The sequence below is a fragment of the Dasypus novemcinctus genome, chromosome 9, assembly GCF_030445035.2.
Source record: "Dasypus novemcinctus isolate mDasNov1 chromosome 9, mDasNov1.1.hap2, whole genome shotgun sequence".
Classification (NCBI taxonomy): Eukaryota; Metazoa; Chordata; class Mammalia; order Cingulata; family Dasypodidae; genus Dasypus; species Dasypus novemcinctus.
The window spans coordinates 80,487,525-80,500,157 of NC_080681.1; the positions used below are offsets into that span (position 1 = coordinate 80,487,525).

The 12,633-nt window shown below is 41.8% G+C and overlaps 1 protein-coding gene across 3 annotated transcripts in view; it reads right to left on the bottom strand.

Moving 5' to 3' along the window:
- The window catches only part of ZFYVE9 (zinc finger FYVE-type containing 9), a 279,436-nt gene that overhangs the window by 265,610 nt on the left and 1,193 nt on the right, over positions 1-12,633 (bottom strand). The window lies entirely within an intron of this gene.

A 12,633-nucleotide genomic window follows, 5' to 3' on the forward strand; every position in this document is an offset into this window, starting at 1 on the left:
TGCTATATTCTAGGAACTATACTGACCATTAACTATTGAACTGAACCTAAAATATTCAGCTTTTATTCTTCAAAAAAAAAGGGTTCTGGGCTGATAGTTTTGAAACTGTTATTAGCAGCAGAACCCTAGCAAGAGCATAAAAAAGAAGTGCTCTGACTATGGTTTGCAGCTAGTAGATATACATACATATAGCCCATAAAATCTATCCCCCTTTTACCCATTCTCAACAGTGATTTTGTGGACCCCAGTAATCCAATCATATTATTGTACTGGTACGGAATCTTAAGTTCTGAAAGGCTGGGTGACTTTCCCAAAGTCATCTGACTGGAAGATAAGAATCAAAATCAAGCTCTTACTACTTAGAAAGGAAAGCAGTGAACATCTGTAGCCAAAAATATTAAACAAAGTTAGGCCAAATAACATCCTGTTTTACCTCAATGTCTAGCCTTAATCCACTGGATTTCTGTAAGATATTTATTTGACAAAGTCATTTTGTTATTGCTGCTGTTAAAGATTTATTTATTTCTCCCCACTCTCTCATTTGCTTTTGCTCTCTGCTTTTTTTTTTAAGATTTTTTTATTTTTATTTATTTACTCCACCCCCCTCGTTGTTTGAGCTCACTATCTGCTCTCTGTGTCCATTTGTTGTGTGCTCTCTGTGTCTGCTTGTCTGCGGTCACCCCTCAGGCTGAAGCGTGGTTTGCTGGCCTGGCGGGGGAGCGGCCACGGTAGGCCAAGCCGCTGCCCCCATAATAGGGTGGCTGGTCGAACTCACCGCCACCCCTGAAGGAAGCTCGGCATGGGCGCAGAGTGCCCTCGGGTCTCCCCTTCTCGGCAGCCATGCTTCCGCGGCCGCCCCTCCTCCCGGATGGCGCCACACGATGCCTTCTTTCTCCCTGCGCAGGCGCAGGGCAGAAAATTCCAGCCCGCCCTTTTCCCCTCCCCCGACAGCAGCAACAGCCAGGTGTGGGCGGAAAAATCCAGCCCGCCCTTTTCCCTTCCCCCGACAGCAGCAACAGCCAGGCGTGGGCGGGAAACTCAAGTCTGCCCTCCACCCCAGCAACAGCAGCCACCAATCCCTAAACCCTGCCCCTTCCCCCAGCAACAGCGACAGCCAATCCCTAACCACCACCCCTCCCCCGTCCAGTACCGCCCACTGACCTTTTGCCGGCAACCAATCAGAACAGGGCGTGGCTTCGACCAATCAGCCTTCCCCAGCCCCTATAAAACTGTTGCCTCTCCCTCAGTAAAGTGGACTTGCGTGTTTACCTTGTCTCCGCGGTAGTTCTTCTGCCGTGCGCCCTCCAGTCCTGAGAGCCCCCGACAAGGGCCTGGCCTCCCTTGTCCCCAGTTCGTCGCCTGCTTCTCCGGGCGACCCCTTCGTCGCCGGCTTCGCCGGGCGACCCCTTCGTCGCCGGCTTCGCCGGGCGACCCCGTCAGCCAAACCGCGCAACCCCTTGTGAGACCGATCCCTCGTCTGCTGCCGGACCGACCCCTCGTCCCAAGCGGGACCGACCCCTCGTCCCAAGCGGGACCGACCCCTCGTCCAGAGCTGGACTGACCCCTCGTCCGCAGCCAGACCCCACCTCTACCGACCGAGCAAGCCGCCGCACTTGTCTTTTCTTTAGAAGACACCAGGAACCGTACCTGGGACCTCCCATGTGGGAGAGAGCTGTTCAATCACTTGAGCCACCTCAGTTCCCTGGTTTGTTGTGTCTCTCATTGTCTTTCCTCTTATGTTTGGGTCATCTTTGTTGGGTCATCTTGTCGCACCAGCTCCCCTTCTCCAGGAGGCACCGGGAACTGAACTCAGGACCTCCCATATGGTAGAAGGAAGCCCAATGGCTTGAGCCACATCTGCTTCCCTGCTGTGTCTGTTGGTTGCTGGTGTTCTTTTCAGGACGAACTGGGAACTGAACCTGGGACCTCCGAAGTGGGAGGAGGTGACTAATTGCCTGAGCCACTCCTTCTCCCTGCTTTGCTGTGTCTCTCATTATGTTTTCCTTGTGTCTCTTGTTACACCGTCTTGTTGCATTATCTTGCTGTGCCTGCCCATCGCATCAGTTCACTATCTTGCTCATCTTCTTTAGGAGGCACTGGGAACCAAACCTGGTTCCTCCCATGTGGTAGAAAGGTGTTCAATTACTTAAGCCACACCTGCTTCCTTCTCATCTCTTAATGAACAAATGTAGAAATTTGGATCATACATCAATATGGTTAATGAATTCCTAACATGCTAAACAATGTTGATCATAGATGTCTATCAATCTGAATGCACATCTCTAATGGCATGGCCTAGAGTTTGATTCTTCATCCTATCCTATTCAACAATTTTATTAATCATTTGGATGTGGCCATGTATGGGACAATGAAGAAATCTGTGGTATGATATGAAGGAAATTGTGATAATTAGATACTCTGGATTTAAAAATCAGTATTCAAAAGATCGAATCAGATTAGAATAATTAATTAAATACTATCTAACATATGCTTTAGAAAGCTATAGTACTGCCTTCGATTCAAAAAGATCCAAACTATTGATATCTTTCCTAGAAAAAAGTCATGAGGGAACAAGCTAATGCAATTTCAGGCTGCACTGTAACAAATGCCCAGAATAAGGGCAGGAATCATCACATTCCATGCTGTACTTATCAACTACATAGCTTATCTCAACCAACATTCACTGAGCACCTACTATATGTCAGATCACATTTGATATACCATTTTCAGTCTAAGCACACACAAGACAAGGCACATACTGACAGAAAAAAAAAAATCCAAGAGGAAATAACTAGGAAAGTAAGATATCTAGAAAAGCTTTTACTAACAGACAAAAATAGGGAAATATCATCAGAAAATGATTACATTTACTTAGCATTTATTATGTGTGGCAGTCATGGAAGAACGTTGCTTGTATATCCCCTCAAGAAAGACCTTGCCTGTCAGCTGCTTGGGTGTGCAGTTAGCTGACAGTCTCTAGCTGCAGCACCTTCAAGATCCCCAGCTTGCAAGCTAAGACCACACTTTTCCTGGGCAGCCCCAGCCAATGACTGAAGATATTGCAGGCGCTAAGGCCTGGCCATTTCTGACCAATGGAGGACTCCTGTATTTTTGTTCCAGAGTCTTCAATGGATTGGCTGAGACTCTGTCAGATCTGCATCACACTAAGGCTTATCCTGCCAATTGTGCACCCCCACCTTTCCTTTCACAGGAACACCCTCACACTTCCCCCATAAATTTCTTATACTCCTAACTCTGTCTCAGCATCTGCTTCCTGAAGGACTCAAATTTATACAGCAGGTATCACAAATGGGCTGATAAAGTGAGAGGTAAGATGGGGTTTGGAGACTTACAGTCTGGCAACGAGGATCTTATCCTGGGCAGTATGTGAGGCAAAGTTGATGGCTGAATACTAAAACTTTCACAGGTCAAAACTTGAGAGAATATTCCTGTAGAGGAAAGGAACACCCTGTCTGGTGTAATGATTCCTATGTTTGAAAAGTATGAGGGGAACAATGCATACAAGAACAATGGCATTGGCTGGCTTTATATTGCATTCACTCCCTAGAGAGGACAACTAACAAACAACTGAAAACTTCAAGTGTTAAAGCCATAGGGCTCTCACAAAGAGGTCCTTATTACCTATAGTGAGAAAGCACAAAAAGATTAAAACTCAACTTAAGATAAAGACACAATGCTTCGAAAACCATTGAATGCTCAGTCAGGGCAGGTTTGTTATGTTAGGTCACAACTCTGGCTTAAAAAACTTGGAAGCCTGATAGATGGGATAGGGAAGTCTAAGGTGGTTGCCTTCCCCACCCCCACCAAATTTTGATTCTTTAGTCACCACTGAACCCACGGAGACTGCAGGGATAACGTTAGCACTCCCCACTGTACAGGACACACTTCAGAGGCCTCTCCTCTACAAGATAACAAGAGTACCCTTCAGGATCTGCCCCATCTCTGCTCCTAGCAATAACATAGCAACTAAGGTTAAGTCACAGCAAAATCCTACCAAGGATATTTTAGACCTGATAAAATAAGGGGGTAAAGGAGCAATACCCCCAAAGAGCTCCAAGAATTAGCCAGCATATATATACCAACAGGAGCAGGGATAATATCCATAGTACTGGATTTTAAGGGTGCTTAATCAAAGAGGCCAGAACATTAGACTGGATAAAATAAAATTTGACTTGTGGGCACTGTCTCAGGATACTGGAATCAATACCTTGGCAAGGACCTGGGGAATGGTACAAACTTGCTGCTAGAATGAGTCCTAGAAGCCTAGAAAAAATGATGGCTCACACTGAGTAAAGCTGAAAGAGGGAATTAAAAGAGAAAGAAAGAAAAGAAAGAAAGAGTGAGAGAGAGGAAGAAAGAGAGAGAGTGGAGGGAGGGGGAGACGGGGGGGGGGACAAAGAGAGGGAGGAAGGGAGGGAGAGAGAAAGAAAGAAATGCTAAGAAAGTATGTATGCTAGGGTAAATCTATTATGTGGTTTCAGAAAACCCATCAAAGGTTTATGTTCCACATGAGGGCCCACAGGACACACCATTCACCAAGGCCATCTGGAACTCACTGGTGAGAGAGGCAACAGCACTAAGAAATTCTGTGGTGACTCTAAAGAAGTTGTCACAGAGTTTGGCTCACTTCTATTAATAACAATTGCCACAGAGTTTGGCTCACTTCTATTGATAACAATAGCGATGATGATGATGGAGCCCTGAAGCAACAGTAGCCAGGTGCTGGTGCTTAAACACCCCAAGCTAGTGGACCACAGTTATCATCATGACCAGCAAGGTGGGAGACAGTCAACAAGGCTTAACCACAGAGTTGTGCAAATAGTTAACAGGACTCGTTATCATTAGAGGTAAAATAGACAGGCAGTCAGCAACAGTGTTGCTGAATATATACAAGCAAAGCAAGGCAAAAATAGATAAGCAGAAGGCTTAGAGTGGCTGCCCCAATAAAAAGTCACTATTTCTTGCCCAGTTCCTGGAACTGAGTCAGTTTCCAGACTCAGGATCATTGATTTAAAGAGGCCGCCTGGTCCTGAGGAGGAAGGACCTTTCAATACAACAGCAAATATATATGTAATGATTTTCCCAGTCCTTTCCCAAAGGGGCCTATGGCCATTTAATTAGGGATCTGTACTGTGGCAAAAAAGAAAATTTACCCAGATATTATTACTGGTCCCAGGACTACTGATCTGAGTCCACAATGATATGTGCAGACTCAGAGCATCACCGTGTACCTATTACAGAGGGAGGAATATGGGAACCAAGTGGTAAAATGGACTCCTGGCCAAAGTTCAGCTTATGGTGGGTCCATTGGTCCATGGATCCACCCAGAAGCCACTTCCCCAGTCCCTGAACATATAAATGAGATTAGCATACTTGGCAGTTGGGGTACTGGGCCCTTAGCCTGTGGAGTAAGAACAATTGTAGGGGAAAAGGTCAAGTGAAAACTTCTGAAACTCCCCTCCTCACCCCATCTCCTGGCCAAGATAGTAAATCAAAATCAATATTGCTTAGGAAGCAGGGGTAAGGGGAATGGCAGGTATTAGTGCCATCCTTAAGGATCTTAAAGATGCAGTAGTGGCACCTTTCATATGTCTGTATAATTCACCAGTCTGGCCCCTGCAGAAACCAACTGGATCCTGTAGAATGATTAAAGACTACCACAAGCTCAACCAAGTAGTACCACAACCACAGCTGTCCGGGCAGCTGTAGTATGTTTGCTAGAGCAGATAAATTTTGCCTCAGGTACATGGCATATAGCCATTGACTTGACAAATGAGTTTTCTATCTCCATCAGAAAAGAGGATCAGAAACAGTTCACTTTCATAAAGAATAAACAACAATATACATTCATAGTTTTGGCTACATTAACTCTCCTAGTCTGTAATAAGTCAGTCTGAAGAGATCTGGACTTGGACAGCACAATGATCCCTTTCATCAATGACATCATGTTGACCATGCAAGCTGAACAAAAGGTGACTAGCACACTGAAGGCCATAACAAGATATACATAATCCAAAGGGTGGCAGAAAAACCCTGCAAATATTCAGAGACCTGCCATTTCGGTAAAATTTCAGTAGTCCAGTGGTCAGGGTCATGCTAACCATCCCTTCCAAACCAAAGACAAACTGCTGCATTCATTAGGCAACACGTTCTGTACATAAGAATACAGTTGTGGCCCATATATGAGGTGACATGAAAGGCTGCCAAGTTTGAGTGGGAGAAACAACTCTACAGCAGGCCCAGGCTGAGTCCAAGTAGTCCCTATGCCATTGAAGGTATACATGGTTGGAAAGATGTGATATGAAGTTTATGGCAAGCCACAGTGAGAGAATCACAACGAAGGTCCCTGGGGTTCTGGAGGAAAGCCATGTTGTTAAAAAGCAGCTCACGGTGTGCTACAAGTTCCTGGTAAGAGATAGAACACTTAACCATGGGGGTACCATGTGTCCAAAACTGTACATATTGAGCTGGGGTAGACAGAACTCTCCAAGTCATGAAGTCAGGCAGACTCGACAACAATCCCAGCAAAACCAAAGGGCACACATAAGCTGCATAAGCAGGCAGCCAAGACGTCTCTGATACCCACCACAGTTGTAATAGCACCCCTTCCTCAGCCAACATCTACAGCTGTTTGGGGGATCCTATAGGGCCAACTTGAGGAAGAAAAGCCAAAGCCTGATTTATAAATAAGTCAGCTCTGTATATGGATGCAAGCAGAAAACAGACAACAGTTTCATTACAGCTATACTCAGGGGTGACCTTGACAGTACAAAGTGGAAATATTCCTAATGGATGTAGCTTCAAGTGGTGTGCCTTGTCATGCACTTTGCATGGAAAGAAAAGTGGCCTAAGGTGAGACTTACGGGCAATGGTAAATGGACTGGCCAGGTGATCAGCTGCCTATAAGAAAAAGACAGGAAGATGGAGGCAAGAAGGTATGGAGGCAAATGAACAAACATACTGGAATGGTTGTGAAGTGTGAACACCTTTACTTCTCATGTTAATGCCCACCAGAAAGTATCCAACACAGAAGAAACACTGAACAGTCAAGCAGACAAAATAACTCAGCGTGCTGACATTAGCCACCACAGAACTGGCATGATGAAGACAAAAATGCAGGCTATACATAAGCCGAACAGCATGGACTCCACTTACAAATGCCCTGTCAGGCTACTGCCACCTCTGAATGTCCAACCTGTCAGCAACAGAAACCAACACTTAGCCCTCGATATGGCACTGTGCCTCAAGCAAGACAATCAGGTACTAGGTGGCAAGTTCACTACACTTGCCATTCAGTTGCAAACAGTCTCCAATGGCAACAAATTCAGAATTCATCTCTGTTTTCCAGCTAAGGCCATATTCTTCAACAGCTCCAAGCCAGGGACGTTAGTCCCTGGCATGGCATGGCATGTATATTAGAATCCCCAGTGCAGGACTCTCTCATAACAGGCAGTCTTTGCTCTGGAGCTCCTTTTGGGTTGGCTGAGACTTTTTCAGATCTGCTTCACAGATTGAGGCTATCCCTAGACAATTCTGCTTCCTCCTCACTTTTCTTTCACAGGAATGAGGAAAGATCAGATTGGAACCAAATCATGAAGGGCTGTGTGCCAGGTTAAAAAAGCTCCACCTTGTTTTTTAGACATTGAGTAGAAACTTCCAAGAGTGAACTCACAATAACCTCAAAAATAATTTACCACAACTACTAATAAAAAAAAAAAATCTATGGGCAGTTATTGCATCACTAAAATCACAAAGATTTTAGGGTTTTAAGATTTTTTTCTCAAAATAAGTAAGTTTCACTTCACTTACTTTTCAGGAGTTGTTTCTCTTGTTCAATTGAAAATTTTAAAATGTAGACTAAAGTTTATATGAACCCGGACAGAATATTTTCACAAAATATTCATACTTCTTCCTTGACTTATTTTAATAAAGAGAATTTTGAGATAACTTCTATTGTGCTATTAAGTAGAAATAACAAACTACTTATTCTTCCTTCATTTTAATAAAATTGAATTCTGGCAGATAAAATAACAAACCTTAACCATGAACTGGTTAAGAGCCATAGAGAGCACGAGGAATGCGTACCTTTTCATTAACTCTACCAAAATCGCCCTAGAGCTGCTGTTTTTGTAACTTTATATGGAAATTGTGGCATCAGAAGCAACCAAAAGCTTGCTTAACAAAACAAGACTTTCAGCACACTTCATAGTCAGCATTAAGGGTTCTAAAATTGATCTTAATCAAGTTGGAATATACTGTGGGTGATCAATTGTATATAGCACGAAGGTCCAAATTTGCCCTTAGTTTACTCAAACAATGATTCCCTGCAGTATTTTCTAACTGGTTTGAAAAAAAACTTTAGAACAGTAGCAAGTCATTATTGCTGACTTCGACCAATATTCTACAAAACTTCACAGAAAAACTTAAATACCTTGAATGGAAAGTAAAAGATAGGGGAATAACCAACACATAAGAATAAAGAACATGGGAAGCAGACTTGGCCCAGTGGATAGGGCGTCTGTCTACCACACGGGAGGTCCGCGGTTCAAACTCTGGGCCTCCTTGACCCATGTGGAGCTGACCCACACGCAGTGCTGATGCACACAAGGAATGCTGTGCCACACAGGGGTGTCCCCCGTGTAGGGGAGCCCCACGCACAAGGAGTGAACCCCATAAGGAGAGCTGCCCAGTGCGAAAGAAAGTGCAGCCTGCTCAAGAATGGCACCGCACACCTGGAGAGTTGATGCAGGAAGATGACGCAACAAAAAGAAACACAGAATCCCGAACCTCTGACAACAGAAGCGGACAAAAAGAAGAACACACAGGAAATGGACACAGAACAGACAACTGGGGCGGGGGTGGGGGTGGGGGTGGGGGGAGGGAAGGGGAGAGAAATAAATTCTTTTAAAAAAATCTTTAAAAAAAATTAAGAATAAAGAACAATGACTAATTTGTATTTATAAAAAAATTACACATCATCGAGATGTAACAGCAAGCCTTATATCTGCCAGACCTGAGTGTTTAGAAATGTTAATACTAAATATGTAAATGAACTCTATATTTTTAGAAATGTTTTAGCAGAATTAAAGGAAAACTAAACATAGGGGTTACAATTGTCTTTCCTTAAGAAACATTCTTAGGGAAGTGGACATGGCTCAACAAGACAGAGCGTCCACTTACCACATGGGAGATCCATGGTTCAAACCCAGGGCCTCCGTGACTCATGTGGAGCTGGCTCACACACAGCGCTGATGTGCACAAGGAGTGCCCTGCCACGCAGGGGTGTCCCCCGCACAGGGGAACCCCACATGCAAGGAGTGTGCCTCGTAAGGAGAGCTGCCCGGCGCAAAAGAAAGCACAGCCTGCCCAGGAGTGGTGCCATACACAAGGAGAGTTGATGCAGCAAGATGACGCAACAAAAAGACACACAGATTCCTGGTGCCACTGACAAAAACAGAAGAGGACACAGAAGAACACACAGCAAATGGACACAGCAAGCAGACAACTGGTGGGGGGGAAGAGGAGAGAAATAAATAAAAATAAATCTTAAAAAAAAAAAAAAGAAACATTCTTAGAAGTTAATCTTTTATGAAGTTGAAGTTCCTACTCCACCATCACCCCCATCACTGCTTAATGTGGTTAACTAGTTAGACTAAGTTCACTGCTCATTAAACAAGAAAATCAGAAAGTTCACAGCATTTATCCTCAAGCCAAAAAAAGATCCCTTATCATCGAAGAATCTGGCAATTTATCTGCAAGTAAAAGCTTGAACAATTTACCTAATGACTGTAAATAAAGTTACAAACCTCAAACAGAGCCTTACCTTACCACTTTACACCAGTAGGATGGCTATAATAAAAAAAAAATAAAATAAACAATAACAAGTGTTGGTAAGGAAAAGAAATTGTTTTTTTAAAACTAAGTATATGAACTATTTCTATTCAGTACATGCAACTGCATATCCTTCAAGGATTATTATATATCATAGAGCAAGAATATTGCTCTATATAGTTCAATAGGCACACATAAATAAAATCAAAGATCAATGTAAATCTCGGAAAATGAACAATTTGCAACAAGTGTTCCCTAATTCACAGGTAGCATCTAATTTATTAGCTAAAAATGAAACAGAAAATATGTGTAATAAGTTAGGATGAAATTATTTTCTATCAAAAGTTTCAAATAATTTTGTAAATTATCTCATTCTCTAAAAGTTTAAGCTATCAGGTTTTAATTAAGTCACAGAAATTCCATTGCCTGGTTTTCAGTTTTGCCCAAAAGGAGGAATGAAAATGGAACAGATATTGAGCATCTTCTATGTAACATATACTGAGCTAATTTCTTTTGATTACTTTTATCTCATGGTACCTGTTCTTCCCTGTGGTTGGTATTACTTCAGTTGTACCTTAGAAGAAACTCAGAACAAATGTCACATTGCTCCAAGAGGATAGTAAAGATTCCTGCCCACATCTGACTCCATACTGTGCACCACATCATACTATTAACAACCACACAACACACTCTTAAAAAAAAAAAACGACACCCTTATTTAAAAATAAGGCAATTATTTTTAAATAAGAGTTGTTCCTTGCAATTAGGTACCAAATAAAAGTTTACTGAATAACACATAACAGGTGCCAAATAAGTTTACTGAATGAAATGAACAGTGGTAGCCTAGCAACAAAGGAAGAACTAAGATCATTCCCACTCATTCTGTCTTTCTAAAAGAGGTAATATAAAACTATCACTTACCAGGCAATATATACAATTATCTTCTTAAAGAGCAAAACACTGATCCAGGAATTGGAAGAGAAAGGAATAATATATAAAAAATATTAATAATGTTTTTAAAGGCAAGATACTGGATTAGGGATAGAAACCTTAAACAGAATAGCAAGTTCCATTCCACTGAATTACAACACCTGTCTGACCCTACCTTTTAACAGTTAACATGCCCTGTTTCTACAATTAGCTAATTGCTAACAGAGATCTTGGTCATTTTTGTGTTTCCCAAAGCACCAAGGACAGCACCAGGCACTTAATAACTAAAATTTTATAAAAATCTTTTACAGTTTACAAAACTTTTTCAGATACATCAGAGGTGTATTCACCCTAAAAGCCTTGCAAGGTAAATATAACTATCCTCATTTTACAGACAATGATGTTGAAGTTCAGGAAGATTAAATGCCAAGGTAAGTAGCTAGGTGTCCTACAACAACACAGCTACTACAGTAGGCTCTCAATAAATGTTTGTTGATTGAATCGTCCATCTCTAGAAATACCATTTTTCTTTCTAACATTATAACACCATTATCTGTTGCTAAGAGAAATAATTCTTGCCACATGAGACTGACAGCTATGCTAGAAAACATATTTTTACTTAGCTCAGTAAGGTTAGTTAACTTTAAAATTATCCAATCAGTGATTCTCAAACTCTAGAACTACAAATCAGGGAGCCTGATAAAATAAAGGTTCTGGGCCACCATCTTCTCTAGAAATTCTGATTAAGGGGCCAGGAATCTGCATGTGCTAATAAACACTCTCAGCTGATTCTGATGTTGTTAGTCTTCAGCGATACACTGAAAAGAATTGAACTACATTTTTCAAAACCTAAATTCATCCACCAAAAAAAATTTTAATCAAGTCTAGTTTTTATAGTTAAAGAAATATTTAAACAAAATCCTACAAAAACAACTCAAGGCCACAGTATCTAACACAATAGGTCCTCAAGAATTGTTTACCACCCCAAAGCAACACATACTGAATGAGAGAAATCCCAGGTCTTTGGTAGTTAGCCAGGTTATTCTGAGTTTCAGTTGATGAATTCAACTACGGTTGCAATGTAATTTTTTTTAAAAAGCAACACATTTCTACAGATAGTTTTCAAATGACTGATTTTAAACAGTAAAGTGGAAGAGTAAACTAACTTTGACCCTAATATCCAGAGATCGTAATTTTAAAAACAACCATCAGTACAAGCCTCCTACAAACTGAATGGCCGTCAAAATGTATTGTGAAATTAGAGTGATTTCTCCACCATTATTATTTACTGAGAGCCCACACAGTACCTTTCTGTAGTTTCTGAATTCTCTACAATAAATACATTTATTTTTTTCATTATCATCAAAGTTTTAAAAGTATTTATTAATCCTAAAATACACATAATCCTACACACATAACAGGAAGACAAGAATAACCTGTAACCACAAATATTCAAAGATCTGATTTATGGTTAAACATTTTAAAACATTAATACCAGAACAGATCATTTTACTTCTAAAATTTAAACGTATCCTTTTTGATCAGGTACCTGTTAATAGGATGGCTAGCAGGATTTTCAAAAATCCTCCTGTCATCATTCATTCTCCGGATCTATTTAAATGGAACACTTTTGTACCGAAGACTGAAACATTAAATTATTTCCTCTCTTATGCCGGGGAGAATGCAGGGGATGAAAAGGGGCGAGAACAGACCTTTGCAAAAAAATACACATTTCGTAACTGTGTTTATCTAAGAAACTTAACGTCGTAAAGCCGCGATGAGGCTTTCTCCACACTTCCAAGGGGCAGGATGCAATATAAGAAGGCGGCAGAGAGAGCTACCGTCAGGTGA